Below are 11,542 nucleotides of genomic sequence, written 5' to 3'. Positions count from 1 at the left end.
ATGATGTACGGTCTCGAGACACTAGCAATTGGCAAAAGACAGGAGGCAGAGTTAGAGGTGGCTGAGTTAAAGATGCTGAGATTCTCCTTAGGAGTGACAAGGATGGACAGGATCAGAAATGAGGTCATCAGAGGGACAACTCAGACAGGAAAGTTTGGAGAAAAAGTGAGAGAGGCCAGACTGAGATGGTTTGGACATGTACAGAGGAGGGACAGGGGATACATTGGTAGGAAAATGTTAGAGATGGAGCTACCAGGTAGGAGACAGAGAGGAAGGCCAAAGAGGAGATTCATGGATGCCGTGAGGGAAGACATGCAGGTAGTTGGAGTCAGAGTAGAGGATGCAGAGAACAGGGAAAGATGGAAATTAATGACTCGCTGTGGCAACCCCTGAAAAGGGACAAGCCGAAAGGAGAAGAAGAAGAAGATGCAAAAGCATTAGCACACACAGCATGCGATACCTTTTTGATGACAGTCATGCTTTTGATCCTCTCTGAAGCACTCAATCCATCAGCAGCAGCAAGCTAACCACGTCATCTGGTGCTCAGGTGTCAATGTTTATTGTAGAAAACAGTGGTTGTGAGAGACAGACACAGACTGACTCAGAGCCTGGCAGTATTCGCTCCAGTCTGTCGCCAGCTTCTCCTTTTCAGGAGGCAGGGAAGAGTGAGTTCCCACATCGCCGTTGGACTTCAATTGATTTGTATTTGTCACTGGCTGACGTTGTTATATGTATATCGTACAGTGCTGAAATCTTACTGCACATTATTGAGTAATTGCCACAGAAAAGGTAGTTTGCATTTAGTAATTTACATAGATATAACATTCAAATTCAACTCACTCACAAATTTCATGTTGTTCAGGTACTTTCTTTGTCCTGCATGTCATTCCAAAACTGCAAAAATTGCTATTTCCAATGTCACATCGGCAGTATAAAACCCAGTACATGTGCAACCAAGCAATGTCTGCCATCTTGTGAATAATAATCCTGTGATAGTAGCTTTCCGACCGCTCCTACAAAAAAATGTGGAAAAAAAATATTAACAAAATAAAATCAGAAATTTGATGATTCTGTGGGTGGTGAACTGCTAGTATGTGATGCTCCACTGTACTAGAGTGAAAAAATCGACCAAAAGGCCACTCATTGTGTGGGTGTGGGCCTGCGGGCCACCAGTTGCCAAGCTCTGATGTAAACTATCAGGTTTACTACACCACCTCAGCTTTTCTTCCACAATTGAAGGGGTGAAATGAGTCTCAAATGAGAAGTGTGTTGGTCACATTACGCTCAATCCCACATTATGCAAGTGGAAGAGGATTCGTCATTTTCCCTTGAACTATATACTGGTGACTTAACCGAGGCCCCGTTCAACTTTCCAATAGGTCCTCTCTTCCTTGGGTCTTTTGTGTAAATCCACGGCCATATGTGACAGGATTAAGAGCTCCCAACCACTACAACAATAGAGGAGAGACAGTCCAGTAATTGCGACATTTAAGTAATCACCTCATCTGCAGTGCACCACATGTTCCCATTGAGCCATCTCCAGAAAGCGACTCACTCTGCAAGAACCAACAGATTTTGCCAAAAAGGAGTGCACATTAACATCTACTCATGGTTTCCTTTTTTGATGAACTAATTTGTGTTTTTAGAAAAGGAAAGTGAGTTTCAGGTTACTTCACTCATGTTAATCCTGACGTTTTCTGAAGCCGCCCCTTTTGAAATGAATTACAAATGACTAAGTGTGATTGGCCTTCATCCCCCTGACAGATAATGCCTAAACATGTCAGTCCAAGCTGGGTTAGCCCGGTGTAAATACATTCAGCTTCTTAAAAATCCTGAAAAATACTAATCTGCCAGTTGTGAATCTGTTGCGATCCATCATAATGGGCTCCACTAAGCCTTTCTTTTCAGCTTCATACCAGTGAAGCGAAAGGCATGGAATGATGTTTCGTGAATTATTCAGTTTAAGGGACCTGAAGCCGAGCCTTCTGCAGCTCAACAGGCCCAGGTTCTTTGACTGGTTCCCCCAAGGATATGAAATCAAAATGACCCTGGTCCAGGCTCAGACACTGACACACACACAACCAAGCACATACAGATCAAGAACACACTCACATTCTTTGGTCTTTTGTGGCATCATTATGTGGCAAGGTTAAAATGTTTTTTTTTTTTTTTTTGTATTTCATACAAATCCACAAATATTGCAGTTGCCAAATTTAATGGGACTGTAGATGGAATAATTGTGGCTGGAAGTAACAACTCCAAGGAAAGGTACTATGAAAATTAGACCTGCGAATTACCACTTACCTTCACTGCAACAATTGCTTCAGTAAGAAAATTTTAAATCCTGCCACGGATGACTTCCCTATTTTCAATGTTTCCCGCCACCCTTACTGATAAATGGTTCAAAACATTATATTGAATACCGGTAACTTCTCCATTTTATTGTCACAGTAATTAATTTCATTCTCTACACTACAGAATAAAAATTGAAACAACAAATACAGGGTGGCTTAGATGCACCAAGTCTTTTTTTCCCCTTACGCTCCTCGCGGGCTACTGGTCGATCGCGATCGACTGGTTGGGCACCCCTGTTCTAAATTGAACCTAGATCTGATTGTGACTGTGAACGGTTGTTTATCTATGGCTGGCAACCAGTTCAACGTGTACCCCGCCTACTGCCCAAAGACGGCTGGGATACGCTTCAGCACACCTGCGACCCTCCTGCGGATAAACTGCTGGGACAATGGATGAATGGATAACTCAGGAGTATGAGGCTGGGAGAGATCAGACTATTCTCCAATATTATCAACTAAAAACCATCATCAAATCCAAAATTAATCTAGCCAACAATGTACTACAACCATCTAACCTAACTGAAGAAATTACGATATAATAATAAGATGATTGGTAGATAGGTGTTTGGTGAGTTTGGGGAAGGTTTGATCACAGATGCGATCATTCCAATAAGGTCAGCATTTTTGCCTACTGTTTGTGGCTATGTTCGCAATAGCTTCTAATTTGCCGGCTGCTATTTTTAATTGATTGAGCCTCCTACCCATGCATTCTACTTCCTGCTGACTTTTTGTCCCCGCTTTTCCTAGGGCTAGCAGGAAAATGATTGAGTCACGCTCGCAACATTCCTTGTTTGGGCTCGCAATAAGAATGTCAGAATCCATGGACTGAATGATAACGCTATATATGCTACATCATGCTACAAGTTCGAGCAAGGATCCTTTGCTCGAACTTTGTTAGCCGTTTTAAGTGAAAGCAAATCGATATGTGAATGTCATGCTAAAAGCGCTGAACACATGTCAATCTCTATGTGCATTAGTCAGGGTATTTGACGAGATATGAGGATCTGGGATGATATTTTTGGCATCCACAAAAGTAATGAGGGGGCGCAAGTGGGAGAATCTGGTGAATGTGGTTTTGGAACTGGGTAAATTGGGGTGTTACTGGGGCTCTGAGTTTTGATTAGAACACCTGCAGCGATCAGACCGTCAAGTGTGGACATGTTCCTGTGGCTTCAGAAGGAACTGTCATTTGTGAAGCAAAAACAACATTGAGCTTCAATTTAATGTGAAGTGAAGTTGTGCAGAAGTTCTACATCTGTTTTGTGATGTGACCAGAGTCGTGAGGGTAGCTGGGAGAGCATTGCCTCATGGTCTGGTGTCAGTGAAGGCTGTGTGAAAACTGGTCTAGCGACCAAAGTTTTCAAAACACACTCTCACGGGGCATCATTGCCATGGTAGGTGGTAATTCTTCTGAGGGCAGGCCAACCCAGTCACTGTTGAAGGTGTACATCATGTTGGCATTGAGCATGCACAGGAAATCTCTTTTTAGGAGACTGAATGGGGTGTAAGTGGATTTCAAGAGTGGTGCGCTAACCTTTCTTATCACGGTAAGCATGAGGGCTGGTTTGTGGAAGGGGATAAATTGCGTCTTCCCATAGAAACCTATAGTCTTGATTGATAAACCAGAGAGGAAAAGCTTTAAGCCAGAGCTTCCCATGCAAGAGTAGGTCGCACCAGTTACTTGGCCGGGTATTTCCATCAATTGGCGCTTGGTGAGCTGCACTTTATCTAGGGTCTGTGCCTGAAGTCTGTGGACATCTAGTCCACCCAGGGTTACCATGCCAGGGTCTTCTTCTGCCCCCCCTTCCTTGTGTGGCTCTTTAAGTGTAGCTGGCAGGTATATTATAGCTGAGGAAGCCAGGTTAGAATCCACTGAGGTTGCCCTTTGTCGCTGATTCTGTTCATAACTAGGGGCAGCCGAAGTGTTGAGGATGTTGGTTTGGTGATTGAAGAGTGTATTCTGCTCATATTTAGTCATGATGTATAACTTTCACATGATCGCAGTGAGACTCTGCGTCCTTGAAGCAATCATTACTTAAAATTGGAACACTCCCTCCTGGAGACCTTGTCGAGACACACAGACAAAGGAATGCACCAGTTGATACAAAGCTAAGAATCAGTTTAGGAAGAACGAAAGTCCTGATGCCTCACCATTGTTCAGCTTGTCCACATGTGGAGTTCTGTGTGGATGAATGAGTTGATAACAATATGATTAGACACACAAACAGCGGGATCTTCTGTTTCAGACACGTTGTCCATGAAGCATTAATTAACACGATATTATCGACTTGCTGCCCAGAAGCTAATTCACATTGGCAGACACACTAAACACCAATCAAATTTTTGCCACTCCACTGGGGAACTTGTCTAATCTAGTACAAATTCTGCAGAAGAGAAAGTGTCCCAACCTGTGCATAGTGGGTAAAGCAGTTGCACCAAATATGTAGCTTCATTTCTTAGAGTCATGGACATTTTTTGGGGTACAATTTCTTGTACATTTTAAAGTAGCAAATGAGCCATTGTGTCCGACGTATTTGTTGAAAAGTTAAACACTTACTGTACACAGTTCAACAATTTGATGTCGCTCTGTGACGAATGATTACAATTGCCCCCAAAACGTCCGCTGGAAATATAAACTGGAAGCCAGTTGAACAGTAAAACTGGGACTCACGACACGAGGCAAGTTAATGCCAGAAGACAGTGCCTACTGTTCGTGTGTGTGTGTGTAATCTTGCTGCGATATCAAAATGACTTGTCTTCTTTGTTCATTGTATAAATTGAATCCCGTCCTCTTTTTCTGTGGCTCAGCATTTAAATAATATTTATTTTAGATTTGATGGAGTAATCACAGACGTGCCAAAAAGGGTTCTCTTTCATCAAGATCGAACTGATCATGTTAATTGTTAAAATGTACAAAAATCTATCTTTCAGGGAAGGGAGCTCAGCATACCTTAACTACTGATCTGAGAATCGCCCTTGTGTAGCCTACCATTTTCTATATGTGCATTTTTATAAGAGTGTGCAGTCAAGCTGTAGGCATTTTTTTCGATGACATTACAAATGAGTTCTAGTGCTCGTCCTGAAAGCTTCCTTTTAATCTTTTGCCCTAACAGGGATGACAACATTTTTTTAAGTGGACAGAGCTGGACATCTACCCCACAAAAAATCTCCTCTTATTGACGATGTTGAGTACTCCCAGGGCCCTGCAGATACAGTATATTGCGTGAACACACACAAAGTAGATACTGTATGATATGGTGCCCTGACCACGTAGCTCCAGGAGATGATGTGTATTTCCTGCTAAACCCTTCTTGCTTTCTGTATTTATCTTGCCGACTAGGGCTATATCATTTCCTGCTGACCCTCTTTTATAAAACATGAAAGAATTGTCTTTAGGCCACAGTGTTATGATGCTGATAATGTGTGTGAGGGATTGGTGAGAAAGGGTGTTCACAAGGCTGCTAAATAGAGATATCTCTGATTGAGTCTTTGATGAGTTTAAAGAATTTATTTGTACATTTTAATTCTCATATAAAACACTTTTACTCACTATGTTCAAAATAACCGCTACAAACATACCAAAGATAGATCAAATTCAAAATTAAATTAAAATAACATATAGGAAAAGTAAAAACTGAAACAAAGTCAAATAAAAACAAAAACACGAAGTGCAATTCATACCCATTGTTAACATATTTCAAAGACAGATGATGTCATTCAGCGTTACGGTTCTCGACCAAGTATATTGGTCAAACATGTTCTTAAAGAGTCTCAGGTTTTGTAGAATTTGTTGAAGGGCCTGTTGAGGGTACATCTGATCTTATCCAATTTAAGATTCTGCATCATGTCGCTAATCCAGTGGAGGACTGGCAGCCTTCCATTTAAACAAAACGAAGCATCTGGCCAATAAAGAGCAAAAGGCAATGAGACGAAAGATAAACGGCAACCAATGCAAACGATGAAATGTGACAAGTGCAAGTGTGGTGGGGGGGGGACCAAAAAAGGAACAATCTTGCATACCCAGAAAGTAGCTGGTAAGTATTTACATCTTTCACAAAATGGATTTGTATTTGGACATATTCTTGCCAATCAGTCTTTAGTAAATATGTAATCTATGCAGCACTTTGAACTGTATTAAGGCATCCATAGAGCATTTGGAGAAGAGTGAACACTAGTAAGAACCCGATCCCATTCCTCATCAGACATCTGGGCTCCGAAACCATTTTCCCATTGCTCTGAAATATTTGAAATAGACTGGTCACCGCAATCAATAACATGGGAATAAATAAATGATATTCTGTCTTTAGTCCATTTATTGACCCTTGACAAGGAATCCAAACAGGAGGAAGGAGGAAGATTAGGAAATCTCTAATCTGTAAGAAACTAAAAAAACGGATTATTGGTCAACCCAAATTTTTGGGACAGCTGGTCAAGATAGCAAAGGTATTCCCAATATATCAATCCTCAATACTATGAGAACCCTTATTACATCAGGTTTTGAAGCCGTTATCCTCTCAGGATGACTGTAAAATATTTTTTAACTAGTTCACAATACATAAAGCTTCAGTTACAATGACACTGTCTTTTATGTTGTCAATCAGTGATGGTAGTGGAGCACAAAGTAAGGCATGGACAGAAATATGGCCTACTCGTGAACTTTTCAATACGGAGCCATACCAGGATCTCATGGTTCCAAACTTTTAACCACAGAGAAATGGCATGAAAGTTTTCTGTCCAACAATGTGTGCACATTTGGAAGAGAAAGCCCAACGACATCTTTTGGTCTTTCCAGAAATTAATTTTGTATGCAAACTGGTTTATTGATCCTCATAAAGGAATAAATCATTTGATTAAAGCTCTCGAAAAAAAAAGATTGTGGTATAAAAACAGGCAATGCCTGAAATAAATATTAAAACTTTGGTACAATTGTAAGTTGAGGGGTTCGTAGGTTTTGGATGGATGGCTCTATGTTCAGAATGGGCAAAAAGGAGAGATGGACTTCGTTTGAACACAGCTTTTTAATTTATTTATTTTTTTTACGTCTGCACCGTAACTCTCCAACGAACACCCCTCCTTCCGGTCACGAAAACGCTTGCTGCTTTTCTTCGCCAATCAGATGCAAGCAACATAAGAATATTTCAGAAATTATTAAACAGAATATAATTTAGATAACTGTAACATAAAAGAATATAATTCTCAAATATAAAATGATAATAATTAACAATTTAACAATAGCTTACACAATATTCACCATAACAAAATGTTTTCTTCCGAGAAGGGAAAGAGGTAAAATCGACCATCTAATAATGTCTTGTTTGCTCTGTTCAAGCAATGAAATTAAATTACTTTGAAATACTTTGTAGACGACAATAAATTTTGGTGACTTTTACACCAAGATATGTGAAGGGTTTGACAGACAACGTAAATGGGATATTCTCTAGCATTACCATTCTTGGGGAAGTACTCCATCCATCCATCCATTATCTGAACAGCTTTATTTTCACGATGGTCGCAGGCCTGCTGGAGCTTATCCCAGCTGTGCAATATTTAATTTATACCCAGATATATTTACAAATTCAAGGATGGATGAGATGGGATTAGGGATGAAGAGCAAGAGTTCGTCTGCATGAAGAGAGACTGTATGAATTCCAAACTAAACCATTTTCTTTTGCTGTGCAGCTGCTATAGTGCAGATGATAGAGTATAGACAAACTCGGTTATCATGTTTAAAAGTTTCATGTTGTTGTATGCTTGATTGACCTCAAACGTGTGTGTTTAGAGCACACAGGAAAAAGGGCCAACTTGAGCTGAATGAAACTGAGGCCTTGTTAACTGATAGTACAAACAGGAATGTTCAACTTCGGGTGGGCAGCACGATAAGATGTCCTTGAGTTTGTTCCAGTGTCTCAATTCATGCGAAATACAGTGATCCTCGCTCTATCCGGTTCGTTTAGCACGACTTCAGTGCATCACGGTTTTTCCCCCCAAAGTACTGTATTCAGAAAAAAATTGCCGAATGACTCAGAGGTTTTGTGCGTGGCTGTAACTTGATTGGTTCCCAACGCCGACGTCCACCAATGATAGCACGAGTGGATCTATCCCACGTGGCGTGGGGGAAGCTGAGAAGATGCACAGCCAATCAACATGGCTTTGCATCTTCTCAGCCCCGCCCAGCACCCCTCCCTCTGTCTTATCACGTGGGTTACTCTTTGAACTTTGATCCGTGTCTCAGTGTTGTTTACGTGTGCCAGTGTGTGCACGTGTGTGCATCGAGCACGCACGTGTGCTTGTGTGTGTGTGTGTGTGTGTGAGAGAGAGAGAGAGAGAGAGAGAGAGAGAGAGAGAGAGAGAGAGAGAGAGAGAGAGAGAGAGAGAGAGAGAGAGAGAGAGAGAGAGAGAGAGAGAGAGAGAGAGAGAGAGAGAGAGAGAGAGAGAGAGAGAGAGAGAGAGAGAGAGAGAGAGAGAGAGAGAGAGAGAGAGAGAGAGAGAGAGAGTAGGCTTATAAGAAAAAAGAAGTTTTAAGCAGTTACATACGTGTCCAAACATGATAGGCATGCAGGAATGTATGGATAAAAATGCAATGAAAAAAAGTATAATTACAGAGTCATATACCAGTTTGACATTTACATTTTTCAGGTAATAATGTTGTCACTCGGGGTTCCCACACGTACCCATTCACCTTTCAAATCCCCCAAGTGTGAGTTTTATCTCTGCTCTAAATACTGTAATATCAATTTAAGATCCTGCAGATGTGCTGCTATTTTGCTAAATATGTTTGCCCAACTTTGATCTCCTCCAGAAACCTGCCGTCGTCATTCAAGGGCTCATATGGAAAAATCAAGTACACTTTGGAGGCAAATCTGAGCAGGTCGATGAGAACTGACTGCAAAGCCAAAACTCATTTCCGTGTCATTAATAAAAGACACAGTGACGCGTTTTTGACGGTACTGCCATCTTACGGGACACAACACATGGTCAAGTTTCTTTGAAACTCTGGTATAAGCACTGTCTAACTTCTTCACAATCCCCACCCCTCTCACCACCACCATCTTAGTCTCCACAGCAAGGCATCACTGAGAAGAAAATGAACTTCTTCTCTTCAGGAACAGTTCAAATGGAAGTAAATATCGAGAAAACTGGCTTCTTTCAAGGTAAGATGTTGTCTTTCAGGGTGCATTCAGAAATTCACTCTGACGCCAGAACACAACTCTGAGAGTGGGGTCTTTTTTGGGGGCACTCTGAAAAACCAAATGGCATATTTGAACAACGCTCTGAGTATTCCAAATGTCGCAGTGAAGCAGAACATGCTCAGAGGTAATCTCCTCATCAAAACCTTAATCACATTTACGGGCATGGATATAAAAAGTCTACACACCCTGTTCAAATGTTCAGGTTTATAATAGAAATAGACCAATTTTTTTCACACACACTTATGCAACCACACTATCTCAGTGGTTTTCGTTCTTCTTTTTTTTTCAATTCAATTGTAAAGGTTATTGGTCGCAGTGTAAAATGCAAATAACATCCTGATGGGGGACAGGAGAAGGAGCTTCAGGCAGGCTGGTACAATATCCACCCCTGGCTAGAATATTCTCAACAGATGGACTCGGCGTATTGTTACGCTTGCAGATATTTTAGCCCTCCTAATACTGTTTTTTTCTCATCACTGTAATGTTATGACTACAGTGCTTTCAAAGTTTGATGAAATAAAAAGTCAAATAATATTTCGAATCTGTCTTTTTAGCCCTGGGTTGAATGTGCCCCTCCATCAAAACCCCTTGGCCCCAGCCCGGCCCCCTCAGTGAAACTGATCTAGAACCGCCACTGCTGCACGCCGCGGATCGCTAGGCTGTTCACATACAGCACATTTGAAATTTCGTCCCTCTCACATTTTTTGGCTTTTATTTTATTTTTTTATAAATCCTACTTCACGGATTTCACTTATCACGGGTTCTTTTTGGAACGTAGCGATAAACGAGGGATTACTGTATACCCATTGAATTAACAATGTATCCATTGTTTGTAGATGTTTAGGACTCTGAGGGGCTTATCGGTGGTCTAAGAGGCATGACATATAAATGAAGAAGGGAGTGTTTTTCTGATATATCACTTGTAATTTGCATACACGATCAATAAAAAGCCGGCAGAGGCTGCAGAGGTCAGGTGTCAGTTGGTAAGCGCACACGGAGTGGCTTCGTAGAAAACTGTGCCTCCTGCCGGCAGAAAAGACAATCTCTTCCTGAGTCTGTTTGTTCAACTATCCGAGCGAACATCTCCGACAGCAGAATTCGAAAGTTATTTTAATCAACTATAGAATTCTAAAAGATTTCAAACGTGAAGAATCCCCTGGAGCAGAGAAGGGTGAGATGCATTTACAACAAAATTGGAAGACAGATTTTGTGCAGAATTTTAGTGCTTCTGCGTACTCCCAACTCCCAAAGTTGAATAACACCATTTATAAACACCATATATATGAATAAATATTCTTATTTTGACCCCTAATTATGACTTTGATCATGAAAACCTTGTAGTTGTGTTAGGGATTGGTGGTCGAAGGTTCCCCACTCAAAAAAGGCAACCACGCCTGTACTTCCTCTGCAAACTGAGGAGAGCAAGAGCCCCGCTTCCCATCATGCAGACATTTTATACAGGCACCATTGAGAGCATCCTGTCCAGCTGCATCACTGTGTGGCAGGGGCGTCGCTAGGTTTGAAGAACAAGGGGGGCTTAGAAATTTTTTCTACATTCTGTTAAAAATCCATCAATTCCGTGCACTTTGAGAGCAAAATGAAGAGGCTATGAAGAACTACACACATCACATTAGTATCCTCTTTACTATGATGGGGCTTCCTCCCCTGGACTTTAACTGGACTAGATAATAGAAATTATAAAGAGTTCAAAAGTTCAATCTTGGTTGTTCAAGGGAATTAGAAGGATGCCCGATAACATAACCTATATGACAGTAGTCCTATATTCCTCTCTACCAAAATGTATTAATATATGCTTAGCCGCCAGAAGACAATGTATTTTGAGATGTCTGCCGTGATATGCAACTTAAGTTAGTACAATGAGATGCAAAAGCTTCATCACTTTGGAAAAACACAAGTTTGCTGCTCAATACTTACTGTAAGCTCCGAATGCATTTTGGGAACAGCCTTGCAAGTAAAATTAGCCTTGAGATCTGAGAG

General features: G+C 41.1%; 1 long non-coding RNA gene across 1 annotated transcript; it reads left to right on the top strand.

The window, feature by feature from the left end:
- The first annotated feature begins 8,892 nt into the window (after positions 1 to 8,892).
- On the top strand, positions 8,893 to 9,663 carry LOC109522814 (uncharacterized). The gene is made up of 3 exons (XR_002169629.1): positions 8,893 to 9,051; positions 9,154 to 9,298; positions 9,409 to 9,663. It is a non-coding gene; the product is annotated as an uncharacterized LOC109522814 (long non-coding RNA).
- Positions 9,664 to 11,542: the final 1,879 nt, after the last annotated feature.

Source organism: Hippocampus comes, unplaced genomic scaffold (assembly GCF_001891065.2).
Source record: "Hippocampus comes isolate QL1 unplaced genomic scaffold, H_comes_QL1_v1.1 scaffold270, whole genome shotgun sequence".
In the NCBI taxonomy this organism is placed as follows: domain Eukaryota; kingdom Metazoa; phylum Chordata; class Actinopteri; order Syngnathiformes; family Syngnathidae; genus Hippocampus; species Hippocampus comes.
This window is presented reverse-complemented; position numbering and strand designations above follow the sequence as displayed.